The 20953-nt window shown below is 43.3% G+C and overlaps 1 pseudogene; it reads right to left on the bottom strand.

The window, feature by feature from the left end:
• Nucleotides 1-9726: 9726 nt before the first annotated feature.
• On the bottom strand, nucleotides 9727-12436 carry LOC146829824 (28S ribosomal RNA; annotated as a pseudogene).
• Between the last annotated feature and the right edge of the window lie 8517 nt (nucleotides 12437-20953).

The following is a 20953-nucleotide window of genomic DNA, read 5'->3' as shown; positions in this document are numbered from 1 at the left end:
GAGGGTGGCCATTCGTGATTCTCGTCCTGAGAGAAAGGAGCTATCTTCCACCAATCCTTCTCTTCAGGAACGGCTTTCGTGAGTAGCTCGGGTAGGTATTTATAGTCGCTCCCAAGTATAATTGGTTCCGGGAGACGGGGAATCAGACCCACTTTGAGTTCTGAGCCTGAATCTGAGGCATGTTGTATGTGAACATGAGTGGTGGGGTACGATTTAGTGTCTCCGTGTACGCACTGGATGTGCACTGTGCCATCTGGATCCCCACATGCTGGACCTAGATCCTGGGGTCGTACGACACTCTGTCGACAGCCTGTATCGGCCAATGGGGTCAGGGGTTGTCCGTTTACGTAGACCCCGCAGTGATACGGTGGGGTTTGTCGGGTCGAGGTGTGACAACTGAAATTCCGCGCTACTCCGATCTCCATGGGTTCTTCCTTTTGGGGACAAAACCGTGCTATGTGTCCTAGCCCCCCACAGTGATAACATTGGGGCCCAGGGTGGGGAGGTCTGAACAATGGTGGACCCTGAGGCCTGAAGGGAGGAGGTCCTGGGATGATAATAGCAGGATCGGGTTTTCGACTTAACGTAGGACGAGAGGGTCGAGGGGTCCCGCTTATTCCTGTTCTCCAAGGATGTTCTTCTCGTCCCTTTTGTGCTTCTTGGGCTTGGCTATAGGCACTAGCGATCTCTACCGCTGTTTCCAGGGTCAGGTGAGCGTGCTGTCTCACCCATTTCTGTATGGGAGGATGAAGGGAGGACAAATATTGTTCCAAATAGACTTTGGCCATAATATCCTCCTTGGTAGCTGTGGCAGGTTTTAGCCACCGGTCGGCCATGTCTTTTACTCTAAAGTAAAGGGCTCGGGGTGTTTCTTGGGGCCCTTCTTTGATCTGTCGGAGTCTCAATCGGTAGGTGTCGTCATTGACGCCTAGTCTTTCCATGATACAATGTTTGATATCCTGGTAAGGAGTCAGTCCCGTGATGTTCGCTGCTTGGTATGAGGCTTGTAGGTCTCCCGAAAGTAAGGGCCCTAGATATTGTCCCCATTTATCAGCAGGCCATGCGGCGGCTAATGCCATGCGCTCAAAATTATTGAAAAAGAACTCCGGATCCTCACCACTGACGTATTTTTGTAGGATGACGGAGGGTAATGTACTGGGGCCTCTTTGTTGTCCCAGGGCATCTGCTATTTTTCCCATGGTCGAATCATGAGTCTGTCCTTGATTGGAAATGACTTGTTTTAGTTTCCCACGGTCTTCTTCCACCACCGTGAGGAATCTCTCCATCGCCTTTCCCAGGCTCTCCTGATTTTCTGCCATTTTGGTTAATACGGCCTCCATGTCTCCTCGGGATCCCACTTCTGACACCACTTGTGGGAGGGCGGGTCGGATAATCAGACAAGGAGGCTGTATATAGTGAGATGCTCTGCGAGTTTTATTCGAAATGACAGGTAATGGACCACTCGAGGGTGATATGGATGTCTCAACAGTCCCCGGTGATTCTTCTGCTGTTACTGGTCCTTCGACTGATGGTTCTCCGCCTCTTCCGACCGCTCCTAGTCCCTTGGGAGATTCTTCTTCTCCTAGTTGTATATCCGGACCCACATTCGTCCCAGGGAGGCTCATAGGAGAGAGGAAAAGACGGCTGTCAGTAACTTATACTGTATGTGCCAAGGTTGCAAACCATCACCGCAACACCACGTGAGAATTGTGCTCTCCTCCTTTCTTATGAACAAGTGAACTCGGGCGAGAACGGTGAAGAGGTTAACAAGGGGGGGGAAAGTGATGGGAATAAGGTTCAGACCAGGAGTGCCTGTCGCACGTTAAGAAAGGTCCTCGTACTCTCTTCTTTGACCGTGTATGTGGCCCCTAGGTAACTCAAAACGATAAACATAACAGGGGGGGGGAAAGGGGTTTTCAGGTAAGTGCAATCCTAGGGATGACTAATCAGTACTATCGACAAACCACGGTCACGGAGGCAATTGCAAACTTTTACTCTAAACAGTTCCCCTCTTGTACCCGGTCCCAATCTCCACCCGCTCCTCTTGCGCCCTCACTCAGGGTTACTCACAGGCTCCGCCGCAACTCTCCTTGAGTTGCGGCCGCTCTCCAGCTTCCTCCGGTGGGGACCACCACTCCTCGCACCACGTCTCGTCGTCTCCGGTACTTCCGTCGTCTTCGGTCTTTCTCCTGACTCGATCTCTGTCCTCGCGTCCTTCTTCTACGTTGCTTCCGCCTTTCGCTTCTCCTAGTCCTTCGACCGCTTCCTCTCCGATCCTGTGTCCCTCGTCTCTTTTCCCGGCCTGGTCCGTAGTGCTTCCGGGGTCAGCCCCTCCTCCTACCACGCTCTCCACGCCGCTGATTCGTCCCTGCGAAGGGGAAGGACAAGGGGGGGCGGTTACCTTTTCCGTCATCTGTTCGACGGACCTGTGACGTCGGGTGTCGACTCTCCGGGCTCCCCGAGACCAGGGGATACGGGGCCCCCCGGAAGGTAAGTGACGGGGGAAACCTGTTTCCTTCTCACAAGTATAAAGAGACTTCTCCAGTCATAACATATGAAATATTTAGGAGTAAAATCATTTTATATGTATAGATGCTTAAGATCAACAAAAAATATGTTCAAGGAGGATTGGGAACTTCCTCTGTATGAGGGTTATGTAATGGCAGAGAACGTGCAGCTTCATTCAAAAAGTTTATGATTGGCATCCATAATACATCGCGCTTAATAGCAAGGGTAATGGGATATACATAGGCCCTGTCTAATCTATGGTGATAACAAACCCCATACCACCAAGCCTGAAAAGAAATATTTGAGGCATCCTTCCACGACTTAGTGATTTGTTGAAAGGCCACAGCTATGAGCAAGTCAATAATGGAAGTGTCTGTAGTGGAGAAAGACCATATGTCGGAAAGACTACCCAAGAAAATATGCGAAAGAGTAAAGGGGAAATATGTTGAAAAGATTTTATTGATCTGCCGCCACACGTCATTCCAGAATTTGTAAGTCACTGGGCAAGTAAATAACATATGTTTAAGATCTGCAAGTGGGGCCGAACATGTCCAACAGGTAGAAGGCACAGAAGGGTCAATCGCGTTCAATTTAGCAGGAGTGATTAAAAGCCTATTATAGATAAAAAATAACGTCTGGGTTGTATTAGCTGCTCGAGACGACTTCCTTATTTTGATCCAAATTTTCTGCCACATGGTAGGAGAGAAAGAGTCCTCTAAGTCTGTCTCCCAATCCGATTCTACTTTGGATTTGCCCTGAGTAGCAGGAGTTTCTCTCAATTTTCTATAGATTTGGGAAGCAGAAGAAGAGGCAAGTAAACAAGGGAGAGGAAGAGGAGAAGGGTTAGTGTGAGTGGTAGATGAGGAAAGGGAATCATAGCTATTCTGTGCAGCCACACGTATGAGATTATATTTTGGTTCAAAGGAGACTGGTAAAGAAAAACGAGATTGAAGAGAATTAAAAGAAACACACGTACCTTCATGAAACAATTGATGAGTCCAATTAAGACCAAGATCTCTCCAGTCTTTCCAAAAGAGCGTCCTATTTTTTAATTTAATAAGAGGATTATACCATAGGGGGGAGTGCAGGAAACGTGAGCGATCATCAGAACCGTCCACAAAAAGAGGGGAAAACGCTTTCCGAGAATTTTTAAGAATGGGAAGGGAAAAGTTCTTAGGAATGTGGGACAAAGATACAAATTCTTCAAAAGTGAAAGGATGAAAGAAAGAGGACTCAATATCTACCCACAAAGGTTGAGAAAGGGCATCAGAATTATGATCAGATAGAAGGGGAACAGAATGTTGGAGAAAAAATGAGGCATGGTACGTCGCAAAATCCGGAAAATTAACTCCACCTAACTGATTAGGGCATTTGAGTCTGGCAAAAGACATCCTAGGTTTCTTATGATGCCATAGGAACTTGGATAAGATGGAATAAATATTTTTATAGAAAGATTTAGGTATATTGATTGGAAGATTGGACAAATAGAACAAAATTATCGGGACTAACATCATTTTAATAGAGTCCAATCTACCCCACCAGGATAAAAACAAGGGATGCCACCGAGTTGTAGCATCCTTTAGGGTTGCTAATAAGTTTTTAAGGTTAAGTGCGACAGTGTCTTTAATAGAGGGTTTAAACCACAAACCTAAGTATTTAATCTGAATCGGGCTCCAGTGAAAAGATGAGGTCAAAAAATCAGCGTGAAAACAGAATTTATTTAGCGGAAGGATTTCACACTTGTCTACATTTAATTTATAACCTGACACCTTCGCAAACTCAGCAACTTCAGATCAAAAGGATGGAATAGAGGATTTAGGATTAGAAATAAATAAAAGTATGTCATCCGCATAGGCCGAAAGTTTCAAATATTTATCCCCATATGGAAAGCCGGTGATACTGATATTTTCTCGGAGCTTTGTCAGAAAAGGTTCTAATGCTAAAATAAAAAGAAGAGGAGAAAGGGGACAACCTTGTCGGACACCTCTAAATAAGGGAAATGAAGAAGAGACAAGGCCATTAGCTAATATAAAGGATCTAGGAAAGGAGTATAATAAAGAGATATATGCAAGGAATTTCGGTCCAAAACCAAACCAAGCAAGAACTGCAAACATAAATTGCCAATTGACCCTATCAAATGCCTTTTCGGCGTCCAGCGCAATAGCAGCTAAAGAGTGTGGGTAGGAATGAGATTTACTTAATACATTAAAAAAGAGTCGAGTATTGTCAGAAAGGTGACGGCCTTTGACGAAACCACATTGCTCCTTTTCAATCAAATGGGGTAAAATTTTATCAAGACGGAGCGCCAGAATTTTTGCAAAGATTTTGTAATCCAGATTAATTAGAGAGATGGGTCTGTAATTCTTACATAGGGTATGGTCCTTATTTTCTTTAGGAAGGAGACAAATCAAGGCTTCTTGAAAGGAGCCCTAAGATTTTTTAGAAGATATAAAAAAGAAGAATAGTTGACGCAGCTTAGGAACCAGCAGCTTGGAAAAATGTAAGTAGAATTCGATTGTAAAACCATCTGGTCCAGGAGCTTTGCCTTTTTTAAGCACTTGAATGGAATCCTGAATGTCTTTAAGACTTATCTCAGCCTCCAAAGGGGCAAAGTCAACGTCTGGGAAAGAAGGTGAGGGAATAGAGGATAAGTATTGATCTATATCAGTTGACAAGGGAGGGGATTCCGGAGTATAAAGTTTTTGATAAAAATTTGTAAATTCCATCAGAATATCCTCATCTTTATGGAGTGTGACGTTAGATGAGGAGACAATAGATTCAATTCTTGTGCGCTCCCTCTTAACTTTGAGGTATTTGGCAAGAAGATTGCCAGCCTTATTCTGAGCTGTGTATTATTTGGCGCTAGATTTAAGTAAGAATAAATTCGCAGTTTCAGTAGAAGCTTTATTGAATGAGAATTTAGCCTTGAGAAGCTTATCCAAATCAGAGGGGGATTTAGTCGAGTAATAGGAATGTTCCAATTGTTTAATTTGTAGATTAATCGATTGTAAAGACTGGGAAGCAGCACGCCTTTTATGAGAGACAAAAGAAATAATGAAATCCCTAGAGGCAGCTTTAAAAGTGTCCCATAACACTTGAGGAGAAATCATAGGAGATTCATTTTCGGTAAAAAATAAGGAAGAGAACTCAAGAAAAGCCGGGGTAAATTTGGGATCTAATAAAAGAGAATTGTTAAACCGCCATCTCCTAGTGCCTTTTACAGGTGGAAGTAAGTCTAGGTGCAAGGTAACTGGAGCGTGATCAGAAATTAAAATAGAACCTATTTCAGAATGAGTAATATGTGGAATCAAGGGTTTAGAAATAAAAATGTAGTCGATCCGGGATTGGGATGAGTGGGCTGGTGAGTAGTATGTGTATTCCCTAAGTGTAGGGTGGCAAAGTCTCCAGGAATCAGCAAGAGACCGTTGGGAGAGAGTAGAGGTAAATTGAGTGTGCATCAGAGAGGGAGAGAAATGACAATTGGAGTGACGATCAATAAGGGGGTCTACAATCGTGTTACAGTCCCCTACCAGAATGAGATAGTCATCAGAGGATTGCATCAATGAGGTGAGCATCTGTGGCCAAAATAGTTTGTCCTGTGTAGTAGGAGCATACACATTGAAAATAGTTATAGGAATGTTATCAATTAACAAAGATGCATTCACCCATCTACCATCAGCGTCATTGGCTTGGTGTATTACTTTGATATTTAAGCGTTTATGGCAAAGAATAGCAACACCATTACGTTTCCCTGAACCAGGCGATGCAAAAACATGACCCACCCAATTACGACGTAACTTGGCAACTTCAACTTCTTTTATATGAATCTCCTGTAATAACACAATATCCCCTTTCAAATTTGCTAAGTGAGATAATACACGCTGCCGTTTAATGGGAGAACCCAATCCTTTAACATTCCACGTAATTATATTTAACGACATTTAAAAATACAAATTATACCAAAGAAATTACGTGGAAGTCAAATATATACATAGTGATAAAGTACAAAGCATCTTGGAAAAATTGGAGAAAGAATGTTATTGCTTTTAGAGGAGTAGCTAAGAAATAGAGAGAAAAAACAGGAAATAAAAGAGAGACTTGGAGAAGATAGGTTAAAGGTAGAAGGACATGAAGCAAAAAGATTGAAGGTCGAATATAAACAAGAGGAAAAACAACTGGAGAAGAGATATGACCAGAAATAAAAGCAAAGAAAGTAAAAAGAAGAGGGAAAAGAGGAGAAAAAACAATTAGTACAAAAAACAAAGGCATAAAACGACAGATAAATGTAATAAAAACAAAGAAGAACAAATAGACATACCACCAAAAATAATGAAGAACGGGGTTGGTGAAGCCACATGAGGAAGATGGGACACTACAACGGGGGACTTTACAGCGACGATGAAGGAAGGGACATCCGCTAGGCAAGCTGAGGATAACAAGGAACGATGAGGAACCACACAATCTCTACCTGAGAAGGGGAAGAAAAGAGGGAACACGTTAGCACAACATAACGATACAAAATACGGTACAAAAAACAAGAGGGGAGAGTTAAATATCATTAATGGTGAGGTAAACAGACACCGCTAAAACGAAAAGGTCCATCATGACTGAGGTACTTCCATGGACTCCGTTTTGCAGCTGTTCAGGAATTGCTGGAGCTGTGCCGGGTCTTCATAGCTGGTAGTTTTGTTGTTATATGTTACTTTAAAAAGGCATGGATGAAATAAACCATAGCGCGCATTTAAACTGCGTAGTGCAGGTCTCATGTCTAGGAATTTCTTCCGACGATCAGCAGTTGGTTTGGCATAATCCTGGGCGAAGAAAAGACAAGAACCATTCCAAGTAATTTTTCCGCGTTGTTTGGCAGCCTGCAGGACTCTGAGTAGATCTGTGTACTCCAGAAAGTATAAGATGACTCCTCTCGGTTTGGTAGATGACGATGAGGGAGATGGAGCTGAGGGACCTAAACGGTGTGCCCTTTGAATATTCAATGAGGGACTTTCTGGAAGACCCAAAAGAGTTGGCAAAAAAGTTTTGAAAAATGAGATTGGATTGGCTCCTTCAAGACCTTCAGATAAGCCATAAATGTGCAGATTATTACGCCTATTACGGTTTTCTAACATTTCAACCTGTTGTTTAAGCTGAGCCACCTCCTGAGATATGAGAGGAACCTGAGCTGTGATATTTTGAACGGAGTCAATACGCAATTCCAGGTCTCCAACTCTCTTCTCAGTGAGAGACCAGTTAGCTTCCAGACTCTGAAGCCTGGCGTTCGTTTCCTCCATATATGGCTTAAGGGCACGAATTTCATCCAGAAGGAGTTCCATAGAAATCGGGGATGATGAACTAGTGGGAGAAGGCGGGTTCGCCTTCACCCTTTTGCCAGAAGTAGACGGTGACGCAGAAGGTATCTTGGTATTTTGTTTAGCATTTGAGCGAGGAGTAGACGGAGTACTAGATTTGGGCGCCAACATAGTCTTTAGTAGTATCTTCAGTATGTTCTTGCAAAACATCAAAAGGGTTAAAAACCTCTAAATTGCCCTCCATGGAGGAACGGGCGGCATTACAACTGCCGCGAGGCATGATGCTCTGAGAGAAATACACTGAAAGTCCTTCAAAAGAAAGCAGCGTCAGAATTTGGAGGAAAATAGCTCAGCCGGAACGAAGAAATATTATTGAGCAGTAACTGTAGGTTCACCATCAATCAAGTAATATAGATGCTGCTTTAAAAAGGATGAGAGAACATATTGCTAGCAAAAAAGGCAGCCAAAAATGGATCAGCACCGTCATACAACCGCAGGTAGGGAGCAAGGAATCGTTGAAAAATCAAAATGGCGGCTGTGACGGTGAGGTAACAGAAAAAACATTAAAATAAGCTTTCCAGCCTCACCCTATGAAAAAATAAAGGCATCATTCTAGAGAGTTGCAGTTCCGATTGACAAAATGAACAAATTCAGCGATTTCAGCGAAGAAATGCTGCCCGCAGAGGTCGCGGTCCCTCACGGCTCGCCGGAGCTCCCGGGAGTAGCGGCCATCTTCGAAGGCTCTGAAGCCACGCCCCCTTTCCTTCTTATTTCTGATTCTTATATCCATACATATATATTTCTCATATATATATATATATATTTGCCTTGATTGTATGTTCAATCATATTATTGATATGTTAGAGTCTGCTATGTTAGGTGCATTTGGCTAACTGTGTGGTGCTATTTACAAATAAATACATGCCAGATATACCAATTCGTCTTTTCCTTGTAGCAGGAGGTGTGGACTCTTCTTGGCCAAGTATTCTGATGTAGAAGGATGGGTGAATTCCCTTCTAGCAGGTAATTGTGCTATAGGAAGTTGGTCTAATCTAATCCTGGCAAGTGATGTGCAAAGTCCGTGTATATATTGTTTTCTTGCCTTGCCTTTGGGGGAGTGTTGAAAGTTTGCCCACCTTAGGAAGTGCTGTGTATATGTTATATTCCATAAGTCTGGAACTGATATTCTCTCCCTGGGAAAGTGACGGTACATTCCTTGGTCAAGGGGAGATCTAAGGTTTGTCATTACACCAGACAGAGCTCAAGCCCCAGGCCCGGTTCCAGCTTCCAAACCCTAGCCAGGTCGGAGAGAGCCTCCCCGGGGCCCAATGGACCCCCTGTCCCCAGGGCCCTGACTCTCGGCTGGAACCAAAGAAGGTTAAGCACAGGCCATGTCCTCCCTCTGCCAGCCTGCCCGGGGAGCCAATTTTTCTTGACCATTAAGCATCCACATAGTGGGGGCTTACAGAACGCAGGGAAAGGACAAAAGCTGGAGGGAGCCTGGCTGGCCGGCAGGCCAGCCATCTGGTCACCCAGCCCGCAGGGCCATCTGGTCATCAGGCCCTCAGGGCCATCTGGTCACCTAGCCCGCAGGGTCTTCTGGCCAGATGCTCCGATGCTCAGGATGCTCCTTCCCCTGGGCTGCTCACCTTCCTGTTTGACTTGTTTGGGAGCAGGCTGGTCCAGGCTATCTGGTCACCCTGCAGACCTGCAAGGGATGGTGGCCCCCATCCCCACACTCCGGTGGCACAGGGACGGGACGGAGAGGCCCCGTGCCGGAGGGCACATGGTGGAGGCAGCTTCCCGCAGGCCTGCATCGCCCCCTCCACGTCCCTCCCACCATCCCAGCGGCAGAGGGACCCACCCCTGGGTTTGCTGGAGGAGGGAATCTGCAGGCACCCACGCATGGAAAGACAAAAGCTTGGTTCAGAGGATGACTTCCAATAGATCGCAGCGAGGTAGCTGCTCTGCTACTTATGAAACCCTGACCCAGAATCAGATCATATACAAATGATTTAGCACCGGGTGCCCCACAAACGTGTGATGTACTAACGGCGATGGAGGTGGTCTCCAAACGAGCAGCTCTACGCACTGGACCCCCGAGAGAGGCCAGCTATCCCAGGCCAACCGAGGCTCCACGGCACTGCAGCATCGTTATGGTTTAGGAGGATTCTGACTTAGAGGCATTCAGTCATAATCCCACAGATGGTAACTTCGCCCCATTGGCTCCTCAGACAAGCACATACACCAAATGTCTGAACCTGCTGTTCCTCTCGTACTGAGCAGGAACTATTACAACTCATCATCAGTAGGGTAAAACTAACCTGTCTCACCACGGTCTAAACCCAGATCACGTTCTCTATTAGTGGGTGAACAATCCAGCACTTGGTGAATTCTGCTTCACAATGATAGGAAGAACCGTCATCGAAGGATCAAAAAGCAACGTCGATATGAACGCTTAGTCTCCACAATCCAATTATCCCTGCGGTAATTTTTCTGACACCTTCTGCTTGAAACCCAAAAAGTCAGAAGGATCATGAGGCCCCGCTTTCACAGTCTGTATTCATACTGAAAACTGAGATCCAATGAGTTTTTGCCCTTCTTCTCCGTGGGAGGTTTCTGTCCTCCCAGAGCTTGCCTTAGGACACCTGTGTCATCATTTGACAGGTGTACCGCCCCAGTCAAACTCCCCATCTGCCACTGTCCCCTTAGCGGGTCGCGCCCAGTGGGGGCCGGGTGCTTTTAAGCCAGAAGCGAGAGCCCCACGATGCTCGCCCTCTCACCTCACCGGGTAAGTGAAAAAAAAATAAGAGTAGTGGTATTTCACCGGTGGCCCGAGTGCCTCCCACTTATCCTACACCTCTCATGTCTCTTTACAGTGCCAGACTAGAGTCAAGCTCAATGGGTACATCTTTCCCCGCTGATTCTGCCAAGCAAGTTCCCTTAGCTGTGGTTTCGTTACATAATAGGTAGGGACAGTGGGAATCTTGTTTATCCATTCATGCACATCACTAATTAGATGACGAGGCATTTGGCTATTTCTCTACCACCTCGCGGTGGCTCATTCTGGGTTATTATGCTGCCCATCAGTATAAAATCAGGTTTGCTTCCAACAATACAACATTCGTTCGCTCCAGACTAAAGCCACACTGAACGCTGTCCTCACTGGAACTGGGATCACGTATAGGCTAGACTACACCCTGCAGGACTATTCCAACAATTTAACATTTTCTTCAAACACTCCTGAGAAATTAAAATATGATTAACAGGACATCAATAATCAATGTGTGGTATGTGGTGATTATGTGTATGTAATTATTTGAGACCTATTCATCATTCAAGATATTTCAATATAATTCAAATCTACACTAAATCTTGTGTCAACTATGAACTATTATGTAACTGTATAACCACATTTAAATATTGATGAATCAACAGTTTAAAACAATATGTTTTATAAGGGTGACACGTGTGCTGCAAGAAAGTGTACATCTCAGCATAATATATTGCATGCAATATTGGGGTATTCGGCTTCTTTTCACATTCTGAGCAATACGTTTTAAGATAGAAGCCTTTCTGCTTGTTGGAGACATGTTTTCTCAGCTCTTTAAAAGTTCCCAATATGTCTCCACACAAGTCACATTTATACTTTTCTTTTGGGTATTTCCAATATGTGACCATTTTGTGTAGTCACTTTTCTCTGTTATTAATTCTTTGCTGACCTCGTACAAACTTGGTTGTAACAATGTAATTCTTGGCTGAGTATGCCACAAACTTGATGGCTTTGCTGAAGTCTACTGTTGTGTCTTCTTCTGCTACGGAGGGTGAACTAGGGCCAATATCGTGATCTGAATCATTGTTGCTTGTTGCATTGTTTGAAGCGGGTGCTGGTTTGTCAAATTCGATGAGTAGGTTAATGATTTCTGGAAAAGACAGCACCTCCTTACGCCATCTTAACAGGTTTTTTAATCTCCAGGAACTACCCCATCTGGAATTGTGTTTGTTTGCTTCACCATTTCTCACTATCACGGTCGCCGACATGATAGAACCTTGTTTGACCTGTCTCTATACAGTTCTCTACGCAGAGTCTAGCGCTATAGAGGCAGTTACCAGCAGGACCACTGGGAGGTAAAAGGCCACTACAACTGAGAATAGGTTAGGAGAGTCATAGTTACTCTCGCTTAAGAGAGTCATTGTTACTCCCGCCGTTTACCCGCGCTTCATTGAATTTCTTCACTTTGATATTCAGAGCACTGGGCAGAAGTCACATTTCATCAACACCTGTCTCGGGCCTTCGCAATGCTTTGTTTTTACTAAACAGTCAGATTCCCCTGGTCCGCACCAGTTCTAAGTCAGCTGCTAGGCTCCAGCCGAGGCAGAACGCCAACCCCGTGCCCCCGGGGAGGGGGCATGGAAGAGAGGTGACCTACAGCTGGGGCGATCCACAGGAATGGCCCAGCTCATGTCCAGAGTCACTGCTGCTCCGAAGGGAGGCTCCTCACCCAGCCGCGATGCTCGCCCAGCCACACTTCGCGCCCCAGCCCGACCGACCCAGCCCTTAGAGCCAATCCTTATCCCGAAGTTACATATCTGACTTGCCGACTTCCCTTACCTACATTGTTCCAGCATGCCAGAGGCTGTTCACCTTGGAGACCTGGTGCAGATATGGGTGCTGCCCGGTGCAAGATTTACACCAAATCCCCCAGATTTTAAAGGACCAGCCAGAGCTCACTGGACGCTGCTACTCCGGGTTAGGGAATCTGAACCCGACTCCCATGCAGTAAGTTCACACAGACCTGCTGTTGTTTTTGCATTCTGTTCTTTCCAAGGTTCAAGCTAATCTAAAACCATTCAATAAGAACTGTTGGGCTTCAAAACCCAAAATTACTTATCGGAGAGACACAGGGTTAAACACACCCTGATATTCTAGTTGAGTAAGTGTGTCTTTAACGGATGCTTTTGTGTCATGTTTAATAGAAATTGGTTATTGAGGCTGCAGTTGAGGTGGATATCATATTGGAATAGCATGTTGTGGAGAATCCTTAACCCAACCATCTTGCGAAAATGATGGGCGGATCGCATCCTCACCAAAAGGACAAGCAAGAACAAAGGCAGGAGGGCAATCGACATCTGCCCAAAAAATGTCATTAGAAGTCAAATTGTCCTAAAAAGAAGCATTAATAGTGCATTTATTATCACCTTTATTCTGAATGTCCAAATGATAAGCTTGATCAGGCTGCGCTACGTGGGTATCAGTTGTTTCGATTGTTACAAAGATGTCTGGCATACTACGGTGCCTTCCGTCACTCTGTTGAGGAGAGTCACTGTCCAAGAGAAGGGTTCCTACCGTCTGTGGCATATTTCACAGTTAAGGAAGCAACTTTCTTGTTTTCTCGGATCCTGTCACCCACCTCTGTTGAACTGTTTATCTGATGATTCCCGAATGAATGAGAGGAACCAGGAATCTGAAAATACTTAGTGAAATAACACAAATGACTTGGGCTTCTGTTGTTCTCAGGAAAAAACAGACAACTATCGTTTTCACAAGGAGGTTTACCCAAATATTGTGCAGATGGTCTGTTGCCCAAATTATTATGACCCAAAGAAGTATAACCGTCAGAAATAATAACAGGCAATTCACACTTGTGTTCAACTTCAGCCACGGTGGACAGCCACTGGTGAATAATTAAGGACACTGCCTCACCTTTAACATTAGAAATATTCATTTTGGAGACTACAGGAAAATGAGAGACTAGCTTCATCCCCAAATCCAGGACAGGATCTGCCCCATGTTCTTTCTGTACATGTTTGAGAATGTCTGGAAGAACACTCATTGAGAGGGTGCCATAACAGAGTGTCTACACTGTATAAAACATTGTCCCCCAGGTGTTGCAGTCGACCAAGAAGGGACCAAACCACTAGCCAAATATATGGTAAGGATCCTATGCTTTTCCAGTGGATCCACTATTAGAAAACCTCAACTATTATAAATCATGCCATAACAGGCTGGCGATTCTGAGACCACTCAACCACACCCAACACATTTTTTCGTAACCTTAACCACTGGCCATCAGACCATTACCTAGCCCCTCTATTGACACTCAGTACCCCCAGAGCAGCTCTTCTGGTGCTCACAGTCCCATGATTGACACCACAACTATCAATCTAATCACTTTAAATAACTCTCATAGCCTCAAACCAGTACCTCTAGCTCTCATAAGCCCCTTGCCAGTTTACATACCATTCTCACTGGCCCTATAGGCCATCTTCTCTGCCAGTCATAAAATTCCATGTCTCCCATCTGGCTGTTAAAGCCCCTAATACACCTTCAGGGTTTCTCAGGCATGTCTGCAAGCACTCGGATCAGTGTGGCCAGCCTTACTCCTAAGAACCCTCCTGTAAATAAATATTACACATTTTTTCATATCAGAACTCATTGGACCATCTCTGTCAGCGTTAAAGTCCTTTAGCCATCAGACCATTATATGTTTATCTGTTTTCAGCATTCAGAGAACCAATATTAGTGCTCAGACCCTTTCCTACTTCATTACATTTCATGATCACCTCCTCTGGCCCTCCAAGATATTCAGTTCTAGAACAAACTGGTGGGTCACTTCAGACCATCTAGGGCTGGTCCTCACAGTCCCTTGGAAACCACTTGGCTAGCCCTTTATCAGCTATTCTAAAATTTGTATTCATTACTCTCTCTTGCTTCTTGACAAGCTTGAAATTGCCAGTTACCAAGTATTCACGTGTGTCAACTTCCATTTCCACTCTACTCCACGATTCCAGCCTTCCTGCCCACTGGTCATCTGTGACTTATTTTTCAGCCTTCTCACACTGCTAAATACCTTAGATTTCACTAACACATACACATACACCTATACTGGCTCTCAGAGCTTTACAATTACCTTCTGAAGTCCTCTTACTGCTTTGTGATTCTTTCTATTGGCTCTATCAGCCATCTGGTACCCAAAAGACAACTTTCAAATACTCTTTGCTGGCCTCAGATTGATTTAAAACCTTTGTTCGACTTTGAAAACCCTTTATCCAATTTAAAATTCCTCTGCTAGCTAAAAGCTTTAAAGATCACTATACTAATCTTACCACCTTGAGCCCATTTTATCACCTTCTAAAAACTTCTGCTACGTATGCATCTACACCACTCTTCAGTTTTCTCTTTGAGTTTCACAGACACAAACATGCTCAGGTCACCACTGATAAGGAAACACAAGGAGAAGATGGACGGATCGTTGAAACTTTTCAGACACTCACCCCAGTCACAGATCTGGGTTGAATCCATCATTGTTCTTTAGCTCAATTTGCCACACTGGTTAAGACCCAGCTATTTGCAAATCAATCGTGACCCTGTAGTTCATGGGAACAGTCCAGCCGAATTGCCAATCCAGGTCTTCGCTGGACCGGAAATAAGCATCCTGGGTATGGGGTAACACCCCTCATGAGCCAGGCCATCTTGAATTCAGTGGCAAAGTGAGCAAGGGACCCACATCTGGGTATACCCTGCCAACTTAGGGCAAAAAAAGCAAACACAAGGAGATGATGAAAGTTCTGGGTGTTAGCAGATTATTAGCTTCAAACACTGAAGTCGAAGTGACTTATTTTTGCAATAAACAAGACAATAGCTTGCTTAAATCTAAATGTATAGACTTTATACCTATACTGGGCCAAGGGATGTTCCTAATGATATTGCTTCGTGCAGGAAACACGGTCCTTTGACAACACTATTAATATTGGTGAAATAAATGTCAATGTAGACCCCGATATATGCGTGCACAATAATGGAAATACAAATAAATACAATGTCAATGTACATCATAAAGATACGCGTGCATGAACATGTCAGTACCAATATTGATATACAACATAAGCTATGCACACATAACAGTGTCAATATCATTAAAAGCATTGTCAATGTACACTTTGACAATTGTACACAAAATAATGAAATATGCTATCAATTACCTCCATGTTTTATGTACACACCATCACAAACTTTAATCATTGCAGAGTCAGAGATACATGGTAAGACATGCCCTGTGACACAAACCCATACCCTATTGATTGATAGGTCACAGTTGAAGTTACAATTAAACCAAAGACAAACGTGCAACTTTGGAAAACCCTGCTCGATTGCTCAGATAAGTAGGCACACCACAAAGAGGTCTGAGGAAATTGGCCTCAATAAAACACATTTGGTAAAAGACACACGTTCCCAAAATCCCACAAAGTTAGATTCCACATGAAGTCGGGTACACTCAGCCAATCAGGGCACAGCAAGCACCCCGCATGTAGTGATGGCACGTTACCCAAGCAGGAGATCTGTATGCATACAAACTAGTCCACACTAGCTCCCCCTTATGTGGAGAGCCATGTGTGTACCCCTTATCGGATGGTTGAATTCATGATTTAGGACAATTTCTTCACTCAAAACTATATGCATTTTATGATGTTTGCGACTATTACCATTGGATCCGTAAACGTTTTATATTACCGTTAATAAAAGATAAAGGCTTTGTGCAAGTAAAATTTGCCTTAATATACTTACAGATGCTGAATAATTCATGGAAATATTTTAGTATTGCTAGTTTCTTTGTTGCGGCTGTCAGGAAAAGGAAAAGGAGGCTTCTCCCACAATGTGATCAGAGAAAGGAGAGAGTTACCCAGGTTAGACCAAACGGGACCGGGTCCTATCACACTAGTGAAAATCAAAAATTCCCTTCTGTGTCATAGTTTATTTCTAATGCAGATATCTAAATTAGTTTACACTGAACCAATGAATCTAAAATTAATTGTTAATCATCGTCACAAAACGTAGTTCAATTTACCAATTATTTACTTTATTATTCACTTTATCGGCCACAAATCAGCCTTTAAACACCATTAAATTAAAAACACATTTTATAAAAACAAAGCATTTGCTGATATCAAAGCAAATATTAACTTGATATTTTTTGTTTAACATCCAGACATTTCTATTTCAGCAAATTCCTGCATATATCCAGTCTACATCATAGAATATTTTATTACTTGTATGCTACAGTTTGCAAAAAATTATTAGCTCAACACTTTACTTAATAAGCACTTTTTTGCAGGATGTACAATGCTACAGTGTGTGTATTACATACAACTCTTTTAAAAACAATACTTTATTATTGTCCATATGTTTCCGACAATTATTGCTCTCTGGCCATTGCATTTAAAGAAACCAACTTGTTTCTAATTCAAAAAACACCTCTTTTTGGTTTTCAAGGTAAAGTCATATCCAAGCAACAACAGTGCATTGTTTCTGAAACTGTTATCAGGTGTGGCTGGCCAGGATCCAACCCACACCAAGTAACATTTGTTAAATGATACATTTGGACCACTATTCAGAAATTATGATGTGTGGAAACAGATAAAACACAACTTAAACCTGGCATCAATGCACTGCACATACTGTTCAATGACATGATGCCACACAGAAGAGAGCATCCAAGGGGATTTCTACAATCAGCGTTACTGATATAACTTCATTTGTGTTTAAAAATATGTGGAAAGAAGGAAACTTCCATGAATATAAAAATGTAAATTGTGCATATTTTTGACAGTTGTAAACATGAAATGTTGTAATGGACAATAACATAATAGAATGTATTAAATAGGTGATAGGTGGTGTCTTACTGACTTTAAATGGTGCATCTTCAACGTGCGTCCTCCCGATATTTGTCCTGGCAAGATATTTAATGCTCTTTGGACTCCATACAGGTTATTGAAACAACTGAAACCTGAACTGAGCACCAAAGCTGTCAAAGCGCGTTTAATCTCGCCTTTAGCCTTATCTGCAATCCTGTTTTATTCAGGTTTGAATTGGATACTGAACTGCAGACATGGAATCTCTGTAAGTCTTAAAGCTGAACAACAGACCATATCTGAATGATATGACGGAGATGCTCCTATTGGCACTAAACACTGCAAATCTTTTACAACTGCTGCGGTGCTTGCATTTCTCTGTAGCCAAACTCATAGGAATAGAGAACATGCATCAATTATTACCAATATATATTTTCTTTTGGTTAGCTGAATTGAGGGGGCCAAGGTTGTCCAGGTAAATACCCGAAAGGGGATGTTTAAGGTCCTGAAAGGAGTTGGCAAGGGTCTTTTGACAGAGGTAGTCTTAATCTGCTGACACAATATCACACTATCTAACATAGTACCTGGTAAGTTTATATAAACGAGGCCTCCATCAGCATTGCTGTAGCACGGCTATGACTCCATTGATTCCTGCATATGCAGAGGCCAACTCCTCATGGGCTTCTTTGATTTGTGGCCTGATTGATATCATAAGATATAATGGGATGTATTTGTCTGTGGATGGAGTAAACAATCCACTCAAATCTAAACCAGCCCTATAACTAATCTAGACAGACTACAGAATTGTTATCTGATTTCCACTTTATTAGAAGTCTGGCATATTTTTGGTCTAGAAAGGACTGTTCCTCAAAAATCTAAATGTAGAAAATCTTTCCAGGAGGTTCATGTCTGGCTAAACCAAGCCACAAAAGTAGCTAACCTTTCTCTACACTCCCTTTCCAGCCACTCTCTTAATTCAATTACAGGGGAACCCATCTCTATGGGGGTGCTGGAAGTGGGGAGTGGGACTGACACTTTTCCTCACTATCTTTCTTCCTTTGAAGACGGTTTGGCTACCCAGCCCCCTTCTTGTGCTGGCATCTGCAGGCATCAGATCTCTTCCCACCAAATATCTCCTTTTTCTCAGCCCATACCACTGCACACCTCATTGGAGCAGCTTGACTTAGCCAGTCAAAGGGTGACCAATCAGAAGAGGCTGCTACAGGGCTGTTTTTAGGTAACTTTAAGAAAGCATTTTATAAAACTACTTTCCTGCAATAGTTATTAATAGTCAAACCTTTACAAGTCTCCGGACTTATTGTAACTTTTTAGTTCACTCCTGTCAAAGGTTAGGCTTTATTACTGTTTAATAAGCATATAGAGCTAATGTACTACTATTTTCTTTTATAATGTTCCTACTTATTACTACAATGCACTCTATCCTTGGGGCACCTAGGGTAGACCTTAGTGGTAACAAATGTAAAAATAAGGTCGTTTAGGGCTTTAAAAGTGCTTTTAATTCCAAAGTCAAATTTGGACAGTTTTTTATCTTAAAAGCAGCCTGCAAAGCAAGGCTGCCTTTTAGTGACAGCAGGTACTACAGTACTGCATACTTAAGTGCATTCAATCCACGGGGCTTCTAAACCTATATACACTACTATAAACTTGTTCATGTGTTGGTGCATTAGGGCAAGGGTATTAGCATCAGAGGATTGCATGCTGCACCATCCTGTTTTGAGACTGTCCAGGAACACCTGAAGTGAGTTTGGTGTGATCGACAAGATGCAATGTGTTTTTATTTTATGTGTTAAAGTACTTTAGTAGTGTGTGTGCACATTCTGCCAGCCCGCAGAACTTCTCAGAATTCCAGAGAGTTTTTATACACCTCCACAAAATTCCACACAGACCTACAAAAAGCTGGGCAAGTCCATCTGCATTGGCATAGTCAGTCCTAGGTCTGTGTTCCACTGTAAAGTCCATCAGCTATAGGGAAATGGGCCACCTCAAAAGTTTAGGATTCTTCCCTGTCATCTGCATGACAGATCTGAGAGGTCTATGATCAGTTTGAACATGTAAGTGTCTACAAAACAGGTATGGACTCAGCCTATTTGTGGACCAGACCTCAGCAAAGGCTTCGCTCTCAATGGCACTCCATCTTTGTTTTCCCAGGGGGAGTCAACTGCTAATGAAGGCAAATGGCTTATTAAGCCACTCTTCAATTACTTGTGCTAACAATCCCTTGTTCTGAAGCATCTGTCTGAACCACAAGTTCCTTTGTGGAGTCAGGGGCCAGTAACACAGGTGCCGAACACATAGTCTCCTTCATGGTATCAAAGGGCTTCTGATACTCTGGAGTCCAAATGAATTTTTTGGGCTGCTTCTTTGAGTTAAGTTCTGTCAGGGGAGCCACAATGGTCCTATAATTCCAAACATATCTGCTGTGCTGTCCAGTCAGGTCAAGAAAGGTCCTGACCCCTGTGTCTGGGTCTTAGTGGCCTCCCAATGCAGGATGTTATTGATTTTGGACTGGATAGATTTCATATGGTCTACACTTACTAGGTGGCCCAAGTACACCACTGAACCTTTCTCTATCTGGCACTTGATTGCCTTGATATTCAAGCTTGCCTGCTACAGGGCCTAAAACACTTGAGCATAGCCCCATGTGGGTGGTCAGACCATCATTTGATCTCCTTTTCGGTAACTAAGCCAAAGGAGATAAGCCCTCCAAGGGGACCGGCGATCTCATTTAGGAACTGGGCTCTGGTTAACCTTACGGAGTTCTGTGAGGTCCTAAGGAAATCCGTTCCGGCTCCCATGGAGGATATTGACGGTTATGAGCAAAATGTTTTGAACTGTCTGAACGGGGCTAGTGACACCCACAGCTGTAGTCATAGCTCCAAGAAGACGAGAAGCCAGAAGGCCAATACATGGTTCCCTGTAGATCTGAGAATGGCGAAACTCAACCTTCGACGAGCAGAAAGGAAATGGTGGTCGGAATATTTGCCAGCTCTGAGAACCAGATATCTTCAACAACTCAAAATGTATAAGTCACTCATAAGGCAAACCAAAGTAAGCTACTTCAAGAGTAAAATATTGAAGCCACCCAATAAATACAAGGAGATTTTTAGGATTGTTAATGAACTATCTAATCTAGAGAGGGTGACACTAACTGTCACACCCTCACAGAGTTTGTGTAACACTTTAAACGCCTATTTTGTGAAAAAGATTGCAGCAATAAAAAAGAGCATCCCCTTGGGCTCGTCCGCTTCCCACTTACCACCAGGTGACATAAACAGCCATACGCTCTTGCATCTCCCTAACGTTTCACAAGACAATCTTATGGAGTTAATGATTGAAGTCAAGTCAGGATCACCTAACAACATCTGCTCCCCTGAGGGTCCTTAGAGTGGTAGCATCCTCTTGCTGAGACAGTCTCCTATAATTTCATAATTACTCTATTGACTGAGGACTGGTTCCTAAACCTTTAAAAAAAACAGTTATCATACCCCTCC

This window comes from Triturus cristatus, chromosome 5_2 (genome assembly GCF_964204655.1).
Source record: "Triturus cristatus chromosome 5_2, aTriCri1.1, whole genome shotgun sequence".
Taxonomy (NCBI): Eukaryota; Metazoa; Chordata; class Amphibia; order Caudata; family Salamandridae; genus Triturus; species Triturus cristatus.
This window is presented reverse-complemented; position numbering and strand designations above follow the sequence as displayed.